At 45.3% G+C, this 18,257-nt stretch overlaps 1 protein-coding gene across 1 annotated transcript in view; it reads right to left on the bottom strand.

The window, feature by feature from the left end:
* Positions 1 to 18,257, bottom strand: part of Cpped1 (calcineurin like phosphoesterase domain containing 1) — a 115,468-nt gene that overhangs the window by 62,986 nt on the left and 34,225 nt on the right. The gene's annotated exons all lie outside the window — the stretch shown is intronic.

The raw sequence follows: 18,257 nt of genomic DNA, 5'->3' as shown, positions 1-18,257 counted from the left end.
ATACACACAGGAAGTAGGCCCTCTTTTCGGAGAACTCTCTTGGCTGAAGCAGGAAGGATAAGGCTCTTAGTTCTGACCTCTTGGCTTTCTTCTCTGAATCGGCTCTGTGTTTCTTATTTAATAAGACGGTTGGTTACATCTACACTCAGTAGTTGCTCAGTCTACAAGGCTGGATGTCTGAGCTAGTCTTCAGTAGATGCTGGAATCTCTAAGAAGTAGGCTCTAATGCTAGTGAAGGAATGGACTTGCTAACAAGGCAAGAGCAAGCAGGCAAACAGAAAAAGCTTCCATCTTCCATGTCCTTACACAGGCTGCCAGCAGAAGGTGTGGCACAGATTAGAGGTGTGTCTTCCCATCTCAAAGATCCAAATTAGAAGTGGATCTTCCCACTTCAAATTAAGCAAAAGTCCCTCACAGCTGTGCCCCTCCATTTTTGACTTTTAGTTAATTCCAGATGTAGTCAAGTTGACAACCAAGAACAGCCATCACAGCTGTCATGACTAAGCCATTCAGCCACTTAATTGACAGTTGTCACAACTTCCTTTGGGTCTGTTGCCTTGAGAGGAGAGCTACTAACCAAGTAGTTCCTTCTTCAACAATTGGCCAGATCATCACCATGGCTTTGAACATCACTTGGTTGCTTTGAACATTCCAAGTCAGTCCCATTTAGGGACTCCACTTCAGCTGTAAACTATATAACCACTGTCAACTGGGTTTGGAATCACCAAAGAAACACCCCTCTGGGCATGTCTGTGTGTTTCCAGAGAGGCTGAACCAAGGAGAGACCCTCCCGTGGGCAGCAGCATCCCATGTGTTGGGGTACTTGTCAGAATAAAAGGGAAAAACGGAGAAAACAAACTGAGCGCTAGCATTCATGTCTCTGCGTGCAGACTGCTGCTACAATGTGACCAGTGGACTTACATGGCCATCGCCATGGTGAACTATACTGTCAAACACACCCTCCCCTCCTGAAGCTGCTTTTCTTGGGTGTTTGGCACAGCAGTGAGAAAGTGACTAGCATGGAAGGCTGGTGTAGAAGGCAGTCATCACTGTGAGACCTGTGTACATGGCTCCCAGGCAGTCGGAAATGGTAGAGTAAATGTTTTCAGCTGTGAGCTACAGAACCGCCAGAATGGTGGAAGAAGAGCTTCTTGGCCATTCTGATGGGAGATCAGAAGACCGACAGAAATCTGCATAGTAAGGACTGTGCTCCTTAAGTCTCAGAGGGGAACAAGGACTTTATAGGGAACAGAGCTAGAGGCCATTCATGTCATATTCTGACAAAGAAGCTGGCTACATTTACACCCGTGTCTTAAAAACTGGAGGGAGGCGAAATTCAAAAGTAATGAACTAAGTTGTCTGGTAGAACAAATTTCAAGGCAGCATACTATTCAGGCTGTCTTGCTCAGATTATTGCATTTATTTATGATGAAAAAAAAAGTGTGGTTTGAAGAGGTAAGAATCATCATGCAAACACAGTGGAAAGCAGCTGCAATCACTAAATAGATCAACATCTTTAAATCATTCTTCACTGAAATATAGGAAAGGGGCTCTGAGGTCAAGATCTCACCCACTGAAGGCTCAACTTATAAAAGTGAAAATTCACTTGAAAAGAGAGATCCAGAATTAAGAATGCTACTGAAGGGGCTCGCTGCTTAAAAACTACCAGAGGAAGTATTTCCCATGTTCAGCCACCAAAGTGCACACAGGCCCCTGAAGTGCTTTGAGTGTGTGTGTGTGAGCGCGCATGTGTGCAAAATGCAAGGGTTATAGGATCATAGAGGCTTGCATCAAGGTTCCAGAAAGCACAGCGGTCAGGTATTGCACACAAAACTGTAAAGACAAAGCCTAAGTTGCTGTGGAGACCTGAGGATATGGGAGAGGCCAGGACTGTGGCACTCCTGCTGAGGAAAGCCACAGGCATGGAGAGGCATTGGCTCAAGAGAGGCTACCACAGGCTACTGCATGCTGCAGAACTGGAGGGGTGGGGCTCCCCAAAGCTGTAGGAGCCCAAATGGTTCTATCCCGAGCCTCAGTCACCAGCTGCAGAGTGTTTGGTCTGCCTGCCTGGGCTTTGGTCTTCCTTTTCTCTGCTGTTCTCTCCTTCCTGCTTTTTGGAATGGTAATGTATCCTCTGTGCCCTTGTATACTGGAAGCATGTGGCTTTTTAAAATTTTATTTAACTGGGGCTCACAGTTAAGGCTCACCCTGAGTCTCAGAAGACACTTAAGACTTTTGAACAACACTGAACTGTTGAGATTTTGGGAACTCTCACAGATAAACTAGATGCATTTTGAATTGTGAGATATCCATTAGCCTTTGAGGACCAGGGGAGAGTGTTATAGATAAAAGCGATGTGTTTGAGCATCAAGCTGACAAGGGCAGATATAATGATTAATAGTCTTGAGAACCCCAGATCTGAAAACACGTACCTGAGAGTGCTGTTGGGAAGTCTAACTGAAGATGGGGGGCCAGCACTCATGTGGGCAGTGTCACTCCTTGGCCTTTGATCCTAGACTTACTGAAAATGACAAAAGGAGAAACTGGGCTGAGCACCTCATTCACTACTCCCTACTTCCTGACTGTGGATACAGGGAACCTCATTCACTACTTCCTACTTCCTGACTGTGGATACAGGGAACCTCACTCACTACTCCCTACTTCCTGACTGTGGATACAGGGAACCTCATTCACTACTTCCTACTTCCTGACTGTGGATACAGGGAACCTCATTCACTACTCCCTACTTCCTGACTGTGGATACAGGGAACCTCATTCACTACTCCCTACTTCCTGACTGTGGATACAGGGAACCTCATTCACTACTCCCTACTTCCTGACTGTGGATACAGGGAACCTCATTCACTACTCCCTACTTCCTGACTGTGGATACAGGGAACCTCACTCACTACTCCCTACTTCCTGACTGTGGATACAGGGAACCTCATTCACTACTCCCTACTTCCTGACTGTGGATACAGGGAACCTCATTCACTACTCCCTACTTCCTGACTGTGGATACAGGGAACCTCATTCACTACTTCCTACTTCCTGACTGTGGATACAGGGAACCTCATTCACTACTTCCTACTTCCTGACTGTGGATACAGGGAACCTCATTCACTACTTCCTACTTCCTGACTGTGGATACAGGGAGCCTCATTCACTACTTCCTACTTCCTGACTATGGATACAGGGAACCTCATTCACTACTTCCTACTTCCTGACTGTGGACACAGGGAGCCTCATTCACTACCCTGACTGTGGATACAGGGAGCCTCATTCACTACTTCCTACTTCCTGACTGTGGATACAGTGTAACCAGCTACCTCACACTCTTGTCCCCACACCTTCTCCTCCCAGAGACTTTAGGGCAGCTAAGATTATACTTCCAGCCATCTATGGCTGCTCTGGACATCATGACAGCAGTCTTCAGTGAGGCCCAGGAGAGGAGGAGATGTCATTCCACCATGTACTTAGCAGAAGCGTGATCCCTGGAAGTGTCTGGATGTTCCTATGGCAGGCTTGTGATTGGTGTATGTACAAAATCTGTGCTTGGTGTGTATGTGAGGATCACGATGGTGGAATCAAAAGTCATTCACTAGCAAGTCTATGTGACTGGTGAAACCAGAAGCTGCCCAAAAGCATGTCATGCCTCTCTTCTGGCAATAAGGAAATTGCTTTTCGTCCTTTTTGGTTATTTCTTGTGTCCTACTTACTCACCCACTCTTGAGTGCTGTAACATTACACTCCAATGAAAGTTCTTCTCCAAATGGTCATTTATTATGCACTTGCCATCTTTATCATGAGTAGAGTGGACTAAGCCGGTAACACTTAGGACAGATGAAACCCTGGGCTTCAGCCTCAAGCAACAGCAGCAAGAAGGCAGTTGAGGGTGGCTTTCAAACTCCTCAGACTGCCAGGGCTGTAAACCCTTGAGTCACTCAGTAACTAGAAGGCAGCTGAAAATTTCCAGGAAGCAAGTGGGAGCAGGAACTGCAGACAGCCAAGACTGCAGAACGTGAGACGCTGTGAAGAGCTGAGTTACAGTTGAAAGCACCAGTCACTAGAAAAGCTCCACAGAGCCACTAGGGGTTAAGAGCAGCCAGCTGCCAGGTGCTGAGCTGCAGCCAGGCACGCATGGCCCAGAGCACTAAGTCTCCAGTCCCAGGATCCAGACATATGGAAGCTTGGAGCCATAAGTCGTTAGTTTCTGGAAACCAGGGCTTGGAAAGCTTGGAGTCCTAAGCCTGGAGTTCAAAGGACCTAGAGCTATAAGCCTCTAAGTTTGCAAGCGCAGTCTGTCCTGTAAGCCTCTTGCACTTACAGGGTGTCAACATTAAGAGAGCTGGTCCTAGTCTCTGTGTAACTTTCACCTGAACAGAGCAAAAGGACCTTCACCTAAGCAGGTATGTAACCAGGTGTCAGGATGTGGGTGGACTAGAATTCTCTGGACTCTACTTCCCACCACTGGTTCCCTCTCACACCTTGCCTTCAAAGACAGAAGTCTTTTAAGTCAGTTTGGCACAAAGGTTCTCATGTTCCAAATGGATTTTGGTGGCTGTGTGAAAACTACTTGTGGGTATGGTGGGTGTATATGTGGGGAAACTGAAGGGGGAGGGGGAGGCGGAGGGGAAATGGGAGGGGGAGGGGGAGAAGGAGGGGGAGGGGAAATGGGAGGGGGAGAGTGTGAGGGTACAATAGAGACAGAGACACCAAGAGCACTCTTCTAAGGCCAGTACAGCCAACCGTGCAGTGTCCTCTCTCCCTTCTTGTAGTCTGTATTAGTTACTGTTCTGTTCTGTTGCTGTGATAAAACACTGTGACCAAAAGCAACTTACAGAACAAAGAGGGTTTTTTTTTTTGTTTTTTTTTTTTGGCTTACGCTTCCAGAGGGATAAGAATCCATCATGGCAGGGAAGCATGACAACAAGCAGCAGGCATGGCTGGACCAGGATGCTGAGAGCTCACACCTTAAACCACAAGCACAAAACAGAGGATGTGAACTGGAAGTGGCATGAGGCTTTAATCCCAAAGTCCGTCTCACTGGTAAGGTACTTCTTTAAAGGCTGCACTACCTAAACCTCCCCAAACAGCTCTACCGTTGGGAACCAAATGTTCAAACATGTCAGCCTGTGGGGGTCTCTCATACAAACTGCTCCATGAGCCAACTCTGCACCAGTGTCCACTCTCCCTTCTATGTCATTAGACACCCAGCTTTGCCCAGGGTAGTTCTGTGTCACAATGGCTGATCCAAACCAATAGACACACCTCTCGGCCATGTCGTTCACAAACCCTGGAAAGTCCAGGAACATGTGAACGGTGGGACTTCAGCATAGGTCTACCTGGTGGTAGATTTGGGGTTGCCAGAACCTTCTAATTAGTGCATTTGCCTTCCTGGTAAAAAGAGAACCACACATGGCCAAGGCAGCCATCTTTGGACCACGAGACAGCAAAGAGAAAGAGGAACTCAATGTGCTAAGGGGGCTGATGGCCAAGTGAGCCAGACCCTGGGTCTCCAAGGGCCCTGACGGGTGGCTGCACCACAGAAACCTCCCGCTTTAAGCTACCAGGACACTCACAGTGGCCTGCTGCAGTTAGCATCAAAGTCACAGAGGAGTACAATCTTTTACATGCTACTGTGTACAGGGCGACTGCAGACAATCATGGACTGCTAAAAACACAGAACAAGACAGGATTCTGAATATTTTCCCCAAAGATAAATGATAGCTTTTTATGGAGATAGTATGTGTAGTCTGACTTAAACATGCAATGTATACATACGAAAAGATCTGGTGGTAGTCCACTAACATGTACAACCTTTCAGTACCAGTTAATGAAAAGACAACATACTTCAAGCACTGATACAGCCGCAGTTCTGGCTGATGGGGAGAAGAGGCTACAGTCCACGCTGTTGTCACTTATCCAGTAGCTCCAGGAACCGGTGCTGCACGGAGACTACTTCCATTTCCAACCCAGAAAGATGGCCTGGCATGACAACCTAATGAGGCCCAATTACGACAGAATATGACAATCACTCCAGGCCAACTGGCCTGGTATCCATAATGCAGTGGGCAAAGATGGCAGGGAGGGTAAATCATCAGACAGAATGGTTCTGCCTCATAAATGGCACCAGAGATGCTTGGAATGGTTTTATACCAAATGTCTAAAAATCAAAAGAAAACAATTAATCTCCTTTTAGATGCTCTTTTTGTGGAACAAGTGGATGGAGACAGACTTGTTTATGGAGCCCTGAGGAGTCACTGTGAGTGGAGAGAGTGTCTGAGGCATTAGCAGTAGTCAGGAGATGCTGCTGAGAGTGTGATTTAGGACCCTAAGCTTGATTTTGAGCAGCTCTGAAAATGGCTGTCATTGTTTGCTTCCCCTCATTAGGAGAGAAATTAGTTGGGCACTACTGATCTGTTTATGTGAGTACCAGAGAAACTCATCACCAGACATCAGGGTGGGAGGTGCTTCTGCAGGCAGAAGACACCAAACGAGCAGAGAGACTCGGCTAGAGTTGGGAGAGGAGGCTCCAGTTAGCTTTGCCACAGGGCACACTGCCTGGTGTGGAGTGCCAGTCACAGGGTCTGCACTCCTCCTCTCTATGGCCAAAGACAATATGATTTAACCCATTAAAAAAAGGATGTTCTGACAAGTCCACAGACTAATAAACCCTTATACACTGTGTTGGGATGCAAACTGGTCCAGCCAATGTATACATGAGTATGGGGGTTCCCCTAAAAGGAAAGGAGAACTACCCCATGAGCTAACTAAAGCACCCCTCGGTCTCCAAGTCAGCACACCACAGAGATACTTGCATACTTGTGTTTACTGCAACACTATTCACAATCCCTGTTTATGGAATCAGCCTAGATGTCTACCAACAGAAAAAGAAATGTGGTACATATACACAATGGAGTTTTAAGCCATAAAGAATAAAATTAGGACGTTTAGAAGAAAATTGAAATCTCCCATGCTCATTCATAGGCAGGATTAACATAGTAAAAATGGCAATCTTACCAAAAGCAATCTACAGATTCAATGCAATCCCCAATCAAAATCCCAACACAATTCTTTACAGACCTGGAAAGAACAATACTCAGCTTCATATGGGAAAACAAAAAACCCAGGATAGCTAAAAGAATCCTGTACAATAAAGCAACCTCTGGAGGCATCACAATCCCTGACTTCAAGCTCTACTATAGAGCTACAGTCATAAAAACAGCTTGGTACTGGCATAAAAACCAACATGTGGACCAATGGAATCAAACACATTAATCCACAAACATATGAACACCTAATTTTTGACAATGAAGCCAAAACTGTACAATGGAAAAAAGAAAGCATCTTCAACCAATGGTGCTGGCATAACTGAATCTCAACATGCATAAGACTGCAAATAGACTCATATCTGTCACCATGCACAAAACTTAAGTCCAAGTAGACTGAAGACCTCAACATAAATCCAGTTACTCTGAACCTGATAGAAGAGAAAGTAGGAAATAGTCTTGAACGCATTGGCACCGGAGATCACTTCCTAAATATAACACCAGAAGCACAGACACTGAGAGAAACCATTAATAAATGGGACCTCTTGAAACTGAGAAGCTTTTGTAGGGCAAAGGACACGGTCAATAAGACAAAATGACAGCCTACAGAATGGGAAAATATCTTCACCAACCCCACATCTGACAGAGGGCTGATCTCCAAAATATATAAAGAACACAAGAAACTAGATAGCAAAACACCTAACTGTCCAATTAAAAAATGGACAGCTAAACAGAGAATTCTCAACAGAAGAATCTCAAATGGCTGAAAGACATTTAAGGAATTGCTCAACATCCTTAGTCATCAGGGAAATGCAAATCAAAACTACTCTGAGATACCATCTTACACCCGTCAGAATGGCTAAGATCAAAAACACTTAAGACAGCTTATGTCAGAGAGGATGCAGAGCAAAGGGAACACTCCTACACAGTTAGTGGGAATGCAAACTTGTACAACCACTTTGGAAATCAGTATGGCAGTTTCTCAGAAAATTGGGAATCAATCTTCCTCAAGACTCGGCTATACCACTCTTGGGCGTATACCCAAGGAATGCTCAATTATACCACAAGAACACATGCTCAACTATGTTCATAGCAGCATTATTTGTAATAGCCAGAACCTGAAAACAATGTAGAAGCCTGTCAACTGAAGAATGGATAAAGAAAATGTGGTACATATACTCAGTGGAGTACTACTCAGCAGAGAAAAATAATGACATTATGAGGTTTGCAGGCAAATGGATGGAACTAGAAAATATCATCCTGAGTGAGGTAACCCAGACTCAGAAGGACAAACATGGTATGTACTCACTCATAAGTGGATAATAGATGTAAAGCAAAGGATAACCAGACTGCAACCCACAGCTCCAGGGAGGCTAGCTAGTAAGGAAGACCCTAGGAAGGACACATGGATTGCCCAGTGATGGAGAAATGGATGAGATATACATGAGCAAACTGGGGGTGAGGGAGGTTAATGGAGGGCAAGGGATGGGGGATGAGAACATAGGGGAGCAGGAGGTTATAGCTGGAATGGGAACAGAGTGGGAGAGCAAGGAAAGAGATACCATGATAAATGAAGACACTATGGGAATAGGGAGAGGCAGAGTGCTAGGGAGGTTCCCAGGAATCCACAAGGATGACTCCACCATAGACTACTGGCAATAGTGGAGAGGGTGCCTGAGTTGACCTACTCTGGTGATCAGATGGCTGAATACCCTAACTGTCATCATAGAGCCCTCATCCAGTGACTGATGGAAGCAGATGCAGAGATCCACAGCCGGAACCTAGGCAGAGCTCCAGGAGTCTAATTGATGAGAGAGAGGAGGGATTCTATGAGCAAGAGTTATCAAGACCATGATTAGAAAAAGTACAGAGACAACTAGGTAAACTAGTGGAAATGCCTGAACTGTGGACCAATAGCTGAGGAGCCCCCATGGCACTGGATTAGGCTCTCTGGATAAGCGAGACAGTTGTTTAGCTTGAACTGTTTAGGGGGTCCCCAGGCAGTGGGATCAGGAACCATTCCTGGTGCATGAGCTGGCTTTTTGGAGCCCAATGCCTATGGAGAGACACTTTGCGCAGCCTTGGTGCAGGAAGGAGGGGCTTCGACCTTCCTCAACTGAATGTACCAGGCTCTGCTGACTCCCCATGGGAGACCTTGCCTTGGAGGAGGTAGGAATGGGGTATGGATTGGGGGGAAGGCTGGGGGGTAGGAGCAGAGAGGACAGGGGAATTTGTGGTTGGTATGTAAAATGAATAGAAAATCTCTTAATAAAAAATTCTCTCTCTCTCTCTCTCTCTCTCTCTCTCTCTCTCTCTCTCTCTCACACACACACACACACACACACACACACACACACACAGATGCACACGTGCACACAAGCAGACACATAAACATAATAAAAACCAGAAGGGAACTACTTGGGAAGACAAAGGAGACCAGGATGGTGGGAGGGGACAATGCAGGGAAGATGAGCACAGAACATGACATGACTGGGACAATGTCAAAATGAAACCCGTCATCTGTACAATGAGTTTATGCTGATGAAGAAAAAAAGAAAAGACAAATGACCTTAATACTTTTAAGGAAAATTTAAAAACTGTGGGATGCTGTGGGATGGTCTGTATGTCAAATTACTCTGATTGGTCAATAAATAAAACACTGATTGGCCAGTGGCCAGGCAGGAAGTAGGCAGGATAAGGAGAGAGGAGAATTCTGGGTGTGGAAGGCTGAGTGAGGGAGACACTGCCAGCCGCCGCCATGACAATCAGCATGTGAAGATGCCGGTAAGCCACGAGACATGTGGCAAGGTATAGATTTATAGAAATGGATTAATTTAAGATGTAAGAACTGGATAGCTAGAAGCCTGAGCCATTAAGCCAACAGTTTAAACAATATAAATCTCTATGTGTTTACTCAGTTGGGTCAAAGTGGCTGTGGGACTGGCGGGTGAGAGAGATTTGTCCTGACTGTGGACCAGGTAGGATTGGAGAAAACTCCAGCTGCAGTGGGACATGTCTTCAAGCATTTTAATGTACCTGTACATCCATATTCCGAGGGGGAAAGCAGCTATAAGAACAGCTTGATGAGTCAGAAACCACACAGCAAGGCAGGGCTGTGGAGTCTAGCATGTAACCTTAGGGATTCAGATTTGCAAGGAAAAATTGGGATAGCAGGAAATGCCTAGCTAAAGACATCATAGAAACACGTTCCAAAATGATAAAAATTATGACTACCAGTTAAAATAGGTGTGAAAATATTTATGTCACTAATTACAACACACACAACACACCCACTTGGAAGATTCCCTGGTAGCCATTTAACACCCTCCTCCGCCTCCCTGCTGGGCACTGTTCCTTTCTTAAGGCTGTCAATGATTGGTAGGTATGGTTGAATGCCATGTCCTTCCTAAAATCCCTGAAAGGGAAAGGGTGAGACAAAGAAGCTACTGTCTAAGAGTAGAACTCTGCCCAGAGAGCTACTTCTCAGTATTACTGAAATGTCAGTGGGGAAAGAATGTTATATGGAGGTCCTAAGACGAGCCCAAATGAGATGAGTCAGGCTAAGAGGACTCATGGGGCCCAGTGCACAATCTCTCATGGCTGTGACTGATAGGGAACAAAGCAGTAGAGGTACAAAATACACAGAAAACCATGCTCTGGCTTCCTGAGGTCCCCTCTCAATCCTAAACATCTCCAGCAATGACCATGATGACATGTCAGTCACTGTTCCTACCAGGGAAGTCCATGGAGACCCAGAGCCAAGGACTTCTGTTGGAGCTGGTCACAAAGACAACCTTGATCCTACAGCAGTCTTGGCATGGTGAGCTTCTGTGACCAGTGCTGAACCAGAGAGAACTCTGGGAATCTAGGCTGCAAGAAGCCTGCTGAGGGTCTGCTGGAAAGCAGGCTTATCCTGGGCTGAGGCACAGGTAAATGGTGCTGGGGCAGCTTGGAATGCCAGAGAGAGAAACAAGATTGCTTCTTTCCCGACATAGGCTGAAAATCAATTCCAGATGCATCAAAAGCCCATGGGGGAAGGGAGGGGAGAGGCAGAATGCAATGACACTTGCATATGAAGACATTATGAGGCGACCCCATCACTGTACACGCCAAAGGTTAAGGACCCCAGAACAAAGAGTGACTTCTCAGGTCTGCAGATGTGGCTCAGTGGTACAGCGGCTGCCTAGCATGCATGAGGCCCTGGGGTCCATTGCCATTAAAACAAACAAGCAAACACACAAACAAATAAACATGCTCTCTGTTGTTTTAGAGGCAAGGTACAGCTATGAGGCCTAGGCTGGCCTAGAACTCGCCATCTTTAGCCTTGGTCTTTCCAGTGCTATGATTCCAGGTGTGTGTATACCACCACTCCTTACCAAGAGCAAGTCCTGAGGGGGGAAAAAATGCACTGACTATAACAGAAAAGGACAAATTAGGCACCCTGAAGACTAAAGTTCCTAATCATCAAAAGATTGTCCTACCTCAACTTGATATGCCATGCTTTGTTGACACCCATGGGAGGCCTGCCCCTTTCTGACCAGAAACAGAGGAGGAGTGGATTGGGGGCAGGGGGAGACAGGCAGAGGGAGGGAGTGGGAGGAGGGGACAGAGGAGAAACTGTGGTTGGGATGCAAAATAAATGAATAAATTTAATTAATACAATTTTTTTTAAAGAACATAACTTCTAACAGGGAAAGAAAAGTTAGATCTAAGAAAAATAGCAATAACCAATATAAATGGATCAAAAATTACTCTGTGTAGGAAGGACAAGGACATGCTTCTTAGTGGAACAGATTGGCTGGGGTGAATGGAAAATTCAGAGGAGGAAATCTAGCACTCAGAAGACCTGTGCAGCCAGCAGTGGTGGCACATGCCTGTAATCCCAACACTTGGGTCATGGAGGCAGGAGGACAGCCAGGGCAGCATAACAAAACAGTCTCAAAAAGGGAAAGGCACACTGTAATTATGTCTCTGTCTCTCTTGGTGCTGGGGATTGAACCCAGGGCCTTGAACACACCAGGCAAGTACTCTACCAAGCTGCATCTTCAGTCTGAATTTTTAAAAATATATTTCAAAAAATTTTATTTTGAAAATTTCATAATGCATACAATGTATTTTGATCATATTCACCCTCTCTCCTCTCTGTAACTACCCCAAGATCCATCCCTGATTCTCTCCCAATTTCATGTCTTTTTTTTTTTTTTAATAACCCATGGATTCCAAATTTTGCTGCCTATATACTCACAGGCATGGGGTCATCCAAGGGAGCATGGTCCACTACTGAGCGTCAGACCTTTAAATTAAACTGACTCTCCCTCCCCTGGCAGCCATCAACTGTCAACAGCTCCAAAATTAGGGGTGGAGGCCATCCTCCCTCCATGTTGGAACGTTGATTGGCTTGATCTTGTTTAGGCAACCACAGCTGCAGCAGTCACCAAAGCAGTGGTCCTGTTATATCCGGAAGATACTTTTCGCCCGGAACCCCTTACTTCTGGCTATTACAATCTTTCCATCCCCTCTTCTGCAATGGTGCCTGAGCCTTGGGGTGCATGTGTGTGTGTATGTGTGTGCGTGCTTGTGTGTGATACAGATGTCCCATTGGTGGTTGAGCACTCCACAGATACTTAATTCTCTCTTCATTTGGACCAGTTTTGAGTTTCTGCATCAACCACCATCCACTGTACAAAGAAATTTGTGGTATGATTTCAGAAGGCAGGTGGTTACCCCATAAGTACCATTCATGCCACTACTGCATTCACTGGCATATCTTGGCATACCAATCACTACTGGAGTTCACAGCTGGACAAGAAGTTGGTGATTTTTATTCCCCATCACCTGCACAGCACCTGCAGGTGCTATGAGAGCTAGCCAGGAAGGTGGGAGCTTCTTGGTCACCACCTCGATTTCCCTAAGTCCTATGGCCAGTGGGTCCACCCTAGAATTTATGTTACATGTACATCAACCAAATGTTAGCGATGCTAAAATCAAATACAGCAGAGTGCTACCTCACACTCCAGACACTGGAAGCAATGAGAAGCCCAGCAATTCCAAATGCTGGTGAAGAAATGGCCAGTGTGCACTCTGACCAGCATGTGCCATTTTATAGAGAAAATCAGTGATCTTCAGGAGTGCTGAACATTGGGAGGCTTTGGCCCAACACTACCACTCCTAATGATTATTCTAGAAGCTGAAGCTCATGGGAATAGAAACAAATGGGAGCCTGCAGCAGCTCTGTGCAGAGCATGCCCAGCAACAGCAGCAGTGGGATGGTCCTATGCTGGAGTCCTCCACCAGAGTGACAAGACAGGACCAGAGCAACATGGGAACAAGCCGGGGAAGGACACTTGGGATATTGTGAGGTTCAGAAATAACATAGAACAAACCTATATATTTCTGTGGGATTCCTACACATATAATAATAATATAGAACTATAATTTTAAAAAATCCATTAACAACATGGGGGAGGCCCTGGGAGAGGGCTGGCAAGCACACCATCAATGACCCTTCTCTTCACTCTTACAAGTGATCTCTGATAGCATTTCTCAGTACAGTTCTGGTCTGTACATCACTAGATAAAAATACTTAAACAGCTTTTCTGCCATTTCCACTTGTTCTTTGTAGGATGCAGATGTGACGGGTGTAGTTTCTGCAACTATTTTGTAGTCATGAAGACATAGGCCATACCCAGAAGATAAAAGACCAAAAGCTTAAACAGCTTGGCTTCCAGGAATAACTGCCTCTAAACTTCTTATTACCTGAGGGAAAATAAACTGTTCTCTTACATATGCCAATGTTATTTGGATTTTCTGTCACATGCCCTTAATCCTTAACTGAAACTGGCACACGGGAGGATTCAACAGAATTGATGTTTTATTTCCTAAGCTGGCTGGTAGATACATGTGTATTCATTAATCTCTGAGCTATTTTTGGTGTTCTTTATACTTTTCCATTTTTCTAATATTTTGAAATGTTTAAAATTCTTAAAGAATGTTGCCCAATTCCTCACAGTAAAATCTGAAGGACCTGTTAATTAAGTACGAGAAATGCCTGCATTTAGGTAATTCAGCAACAGTAAAAGAGTAATAGTGGAGATAAAGTGTCCTAGATTACTAAAGGCAAAATACAGGTGCAGAATTCACATGCAGGCTCCTCATTGCCCACCTCCCCAAAAGACTAAGTCCCAAAGCACAGCTCTGCCCTGCTTGAATATAGAGTTAGTTCCCTCTTGGCACATCGGCTTCCACTTACAAAGGCAGTGAAGCAGAACTCCAGACACTAGTTAAAGCAAGAGTGTGCTCTTCAACAGAGTGTGTTACAAGAACATCAGACGAGCTAGATTGTGGTGAGGAGCATTCCTTGGCTGTTTGAAAGTCTCTTCAATACTACCTGATTGACAGAACCCTGCACCTGACCCTGTTCAGGGTTTAATGAGTGGCTGAGCTTGATAAAGAACATTCCCATTGTCTGTTACCACACAAAACAAACTGTTGCATCTTGACAGCTCCTACTTCATCCTTACTAACTGCTTTCTGTTCAAAAGCTACAGTCTGATTGGGGAATAAATCAACCTGTGTCAGTTCTGAGCACACTGGATTTATTAAACTCTGGGAACCAGCTGCTTGAGGCCATCCCACCAGGTAAACAATTGAAGAGCAACGAAGAGACCATGCAGAATGCATGAAAAATCACAGCCAATCTCTCCATATGGCAGTACCAACCCCAGGCTCTCCTGTCTTCCAGATTTACAAGCCAAAGACCAAGAGCAGAGTGATGTCTCCTTAAGCATACTGTGTCACAATCAGAGCTTGTGATTAATATCCTTTTCGTATCCTATTGCAATGCTGTGTTAGTTACTTCTATCTTGACATTACGTTATTTTCCTGAATGTGCATTTGCATTCCTCACTAGTATTCTCCCAGGATGACCCTCTCACAGAACATCAATGGAAACTTTACCAGGAAATACATACAAACATCTTTGGGAAGATTACGGCTGATATAACAGCATCAGTTCACTCATTTTTATACGCAAACAGATAGATACACTCAGCAAATTTGGGAGATACACTTGGGACATTGTGACATAAAGTCCAGGTTTGATGGCATATTGTCAGCCCTTTGTAGCTATGGGTTTAATAAACACAGATGTAACCAAACACATACAAAAAGCTTTTGTGCCAGGCGGTGGTGGTACATGCCTTTAATCCCAGCACTCAGGAGGCAGAGCTAGGCAGATCTCTGTGAGTTCGAGGCCAGCCTGGTCTACAGAGCGAGATCCAGGAAAGGCGCAAAGCTACACAGAGAAACCCTGTCTCAAAAAACAAAAAAACCAAAAACCAAAAACCAAAACCAAAAAGCTTTGCTTTTTTTTTTTTATTAAATTTTTAACCTGCATCGTACCTATTGTCTACCAACTTCTTTCTACCTGTCCTTACACCCTACTAGATGCAGCAGAGCAGGTCTCTCACAACATTCACAGAGTACTAGACATAGTAAGTCACCTAGATTGTTACAGTACATGGGGGATAGGCATGGGTCACCTGAAAGCAATGTGTATACAAAGTGAATCAACATCCCAGGATCTTCATGTCTATAAGAACACACAAGAGGCGCCAAGGTGAGTGTAGGATTTATCTTAAACTCTTATGGTACAACTCAAAGACTCAACTCAGATACCCAACTCTCTTCCTTGGCTCCCAGCTGGCATTTTTGGTTCAGTGTTCTAAAAGGCATATATCGTGACAAATTACAATACAGATCCCGAAAAGCTCTGCTATTTCTATCAAGAGTGGTCACCTGCCTCCATGTGCCCACAACTAAGGCATTTCATACCTTTCAGCCATAAACCATAGTGGTCCCTAGCACAGCAGGCTAGAGAGTCACTGGAGCAGGACAGGATTCCAAAGCTCAACTACGAATCAGCATCACTGAGAGAGGAAGGGCACGCTATAACGCTGTCTACTATATAATCGTACAGAAGACCTTACTATGCTGGGAAGTAAAAGCCCACACAGCTGAATGGCTGGCTGGCTTTTCTTTTGATGTCAGGGGTTTTACAGACAGTGCCTCAGACTTACACATGGATCCATCTCACTTACACATCTCATGTCTGCACCGAGGAAACTACCGAGGAAAGACAACTGAGCTACCCATACCCTCCCTTTCAGGCTGGCTCTGTGGCATGGGTGTCATAAGTGACAGTTGTATATGTGATAGGCTTCATTCCTGGAAGACAATCTGTACATCAGTCCTCATCACATATGTCAGATGACATCAGAAGTCCCCATCACACAATGTCAGATGATGTCAGAAGGAAACATTGTAATTATTTACAGGAGTTGGCGTTGCATCAGAGCATTTGGCTGAAGGCTGTTCCCAAATAGATTTGCTGATAGCTGGGGCTGCTCAAAAACAGAGCAGAGGACTTGCAACACAAGGCAGAAGAAGTCGTTTAGGTGACTCATTTCCAGTGTTTCACAGGGAGGCTTTCTTGGCACTGTTTCCTCATGCAAACTTTGGGATATCTGGAATATGAGTTACAGGGGCAAAGAGACATCAAAGATCCTTTTTGTCCCTCATGCCTATTTTCTGCAGGAAAAGGAATACAGTAGCATCCGACCAATCAGGGTGTCAAATGAGGATAGAGGAAAACAATGACATCACCCCATTACTGCCACCACTCATGTATATGCCAAGTCCTGTAATGTACGATCCTGCTGAGTCTTCTGACAACCCAGAGATGTGGACAGCAACACCTTGGTTTGCAGATAAAGTCCCAGAAACTACCCATGGCAGTGGGTCATAAAGGACACTCAGCTTTAGGCATATTTGTCCCCAACAAGTAAGTCTCTATGCTTTAAATACCTATGTATCCTCAAGTACTGTGGTCAGTACTCAGAAACTATTAAGAATGTAATACTTGAATCTTGCCATTGCTTTGCAGCAGATCTCCCCCAACAAGTACTGATAGGCAGCCTCCTGGACATTTGTCCTTGTGCCCCTAGCGAGCGGCCTCACAGGGGCCATGACATCTGACCTGGGAAGTAAGTTTACATCAGAGGGTGCCACATCCGGTTCCCTGCCTCCTGCCTGGGAATCAAAGCCTGGGTGCAGGTTCTTTCTGTGAATTCCCTAATCCTCAAAAGTTATATAAAAAAGAGGCCCCCTCTTCTGCCTACGGGCTCTAATTCTCGTCAGAGACCCTGCCGTGCTGTCTGTCTTTGGTGCTAGGCCTGAACTCTGCTTAGAGCACTCATTGAGCTGTCTGTCGGCCCAGCTGTCGCCCCATGCCATTAATAACTCTTCTAATGAGTGCCTTAGTCCCCACCTGTCCACCCCAAACCTAACAGAAACAGAGGGAGAGAACTACTCCCAGAAGCCTTCAGGCCTGAAAGGAAGAAAATCCACAGCTGTGGCCATTACAGTCTCTGAAGGCTCGCTGTCTGCTAAATATTGTGCGATGTGTCTCCCAGACATTATTTCGGCTAATCCTTCCACCCACCCATGGATAAAGAAAACTACTTTCCATTTTTTATTCAGTCAGTACCATGTGGCATGCCTCACATGGAGGCATCATTGTTAGCTCTGTTTTGTTTCTGGGCTCTGCAGCCCTAACATGCTGGGTTTGGCAGTCCATTTTCTCAACAGGCCAATTAAACAGAGAGGTAGATCTGAAAGCAGAGCAAGGAGATTTCTTCAATACGGCCACACTGGGAAGAGAAGCAAATGTTCCAGTGATCCTACTCCCCACCTCAAGTCCATCTTCAGGGTCCTGCTGTGAGATTTAGGTTCATACATACAAGAAATATGCATAGCTAAGCAGTCTGGCTGAGGTGTGGTCCTGCCCATCACTGCTGGGTTTCAGTCTTTCCTATAAGGTGGTCTGACAAGTTGTCAGTGCTGTGTGCAATCCCTTCCTGGGAGACAAGCTCCATTTCTGGCCAGTACCAAAACTTTAGACCTTCCCTTCCCCAAGGAGAGGGTCCCAGAGAATCCCAATTTAGGGTCCCTGTTTCAATAGTCTGGAGATCAAAGAGAGGGTCATTAAGGGTCTCTTTGGAATATCTCCATTCCTGCCAGGGTGATAACAATTTACAGAGGTGACTGTCCATCCAGCAGGTGAGGACAATAGTGTGGTCAGCACTCTGGGCCCCACCTCTAGAAATGTGATAGAAAAAGCAAACAGTGGGGCTTTCAGTGGAACTT

Source organism: Peromyscus eremicus, chromosome 8a (genome assembly GCF_949786415.1).
Source record: "Peromyscus eremicus chromosome 8a, PerEre_H2_v1, whole genome shotgun sequence".
NCBI classification, from domain to species: domain Eukaryota; kingdom Metazoa; phylum Chordata; class Mammalia; order Rodentia; family Cricetidae; genus Peromyscus; species Peromyscus eremicus.
This window is presented reverse-complemented; position numbering and strand designations above follow the sequence as displayed.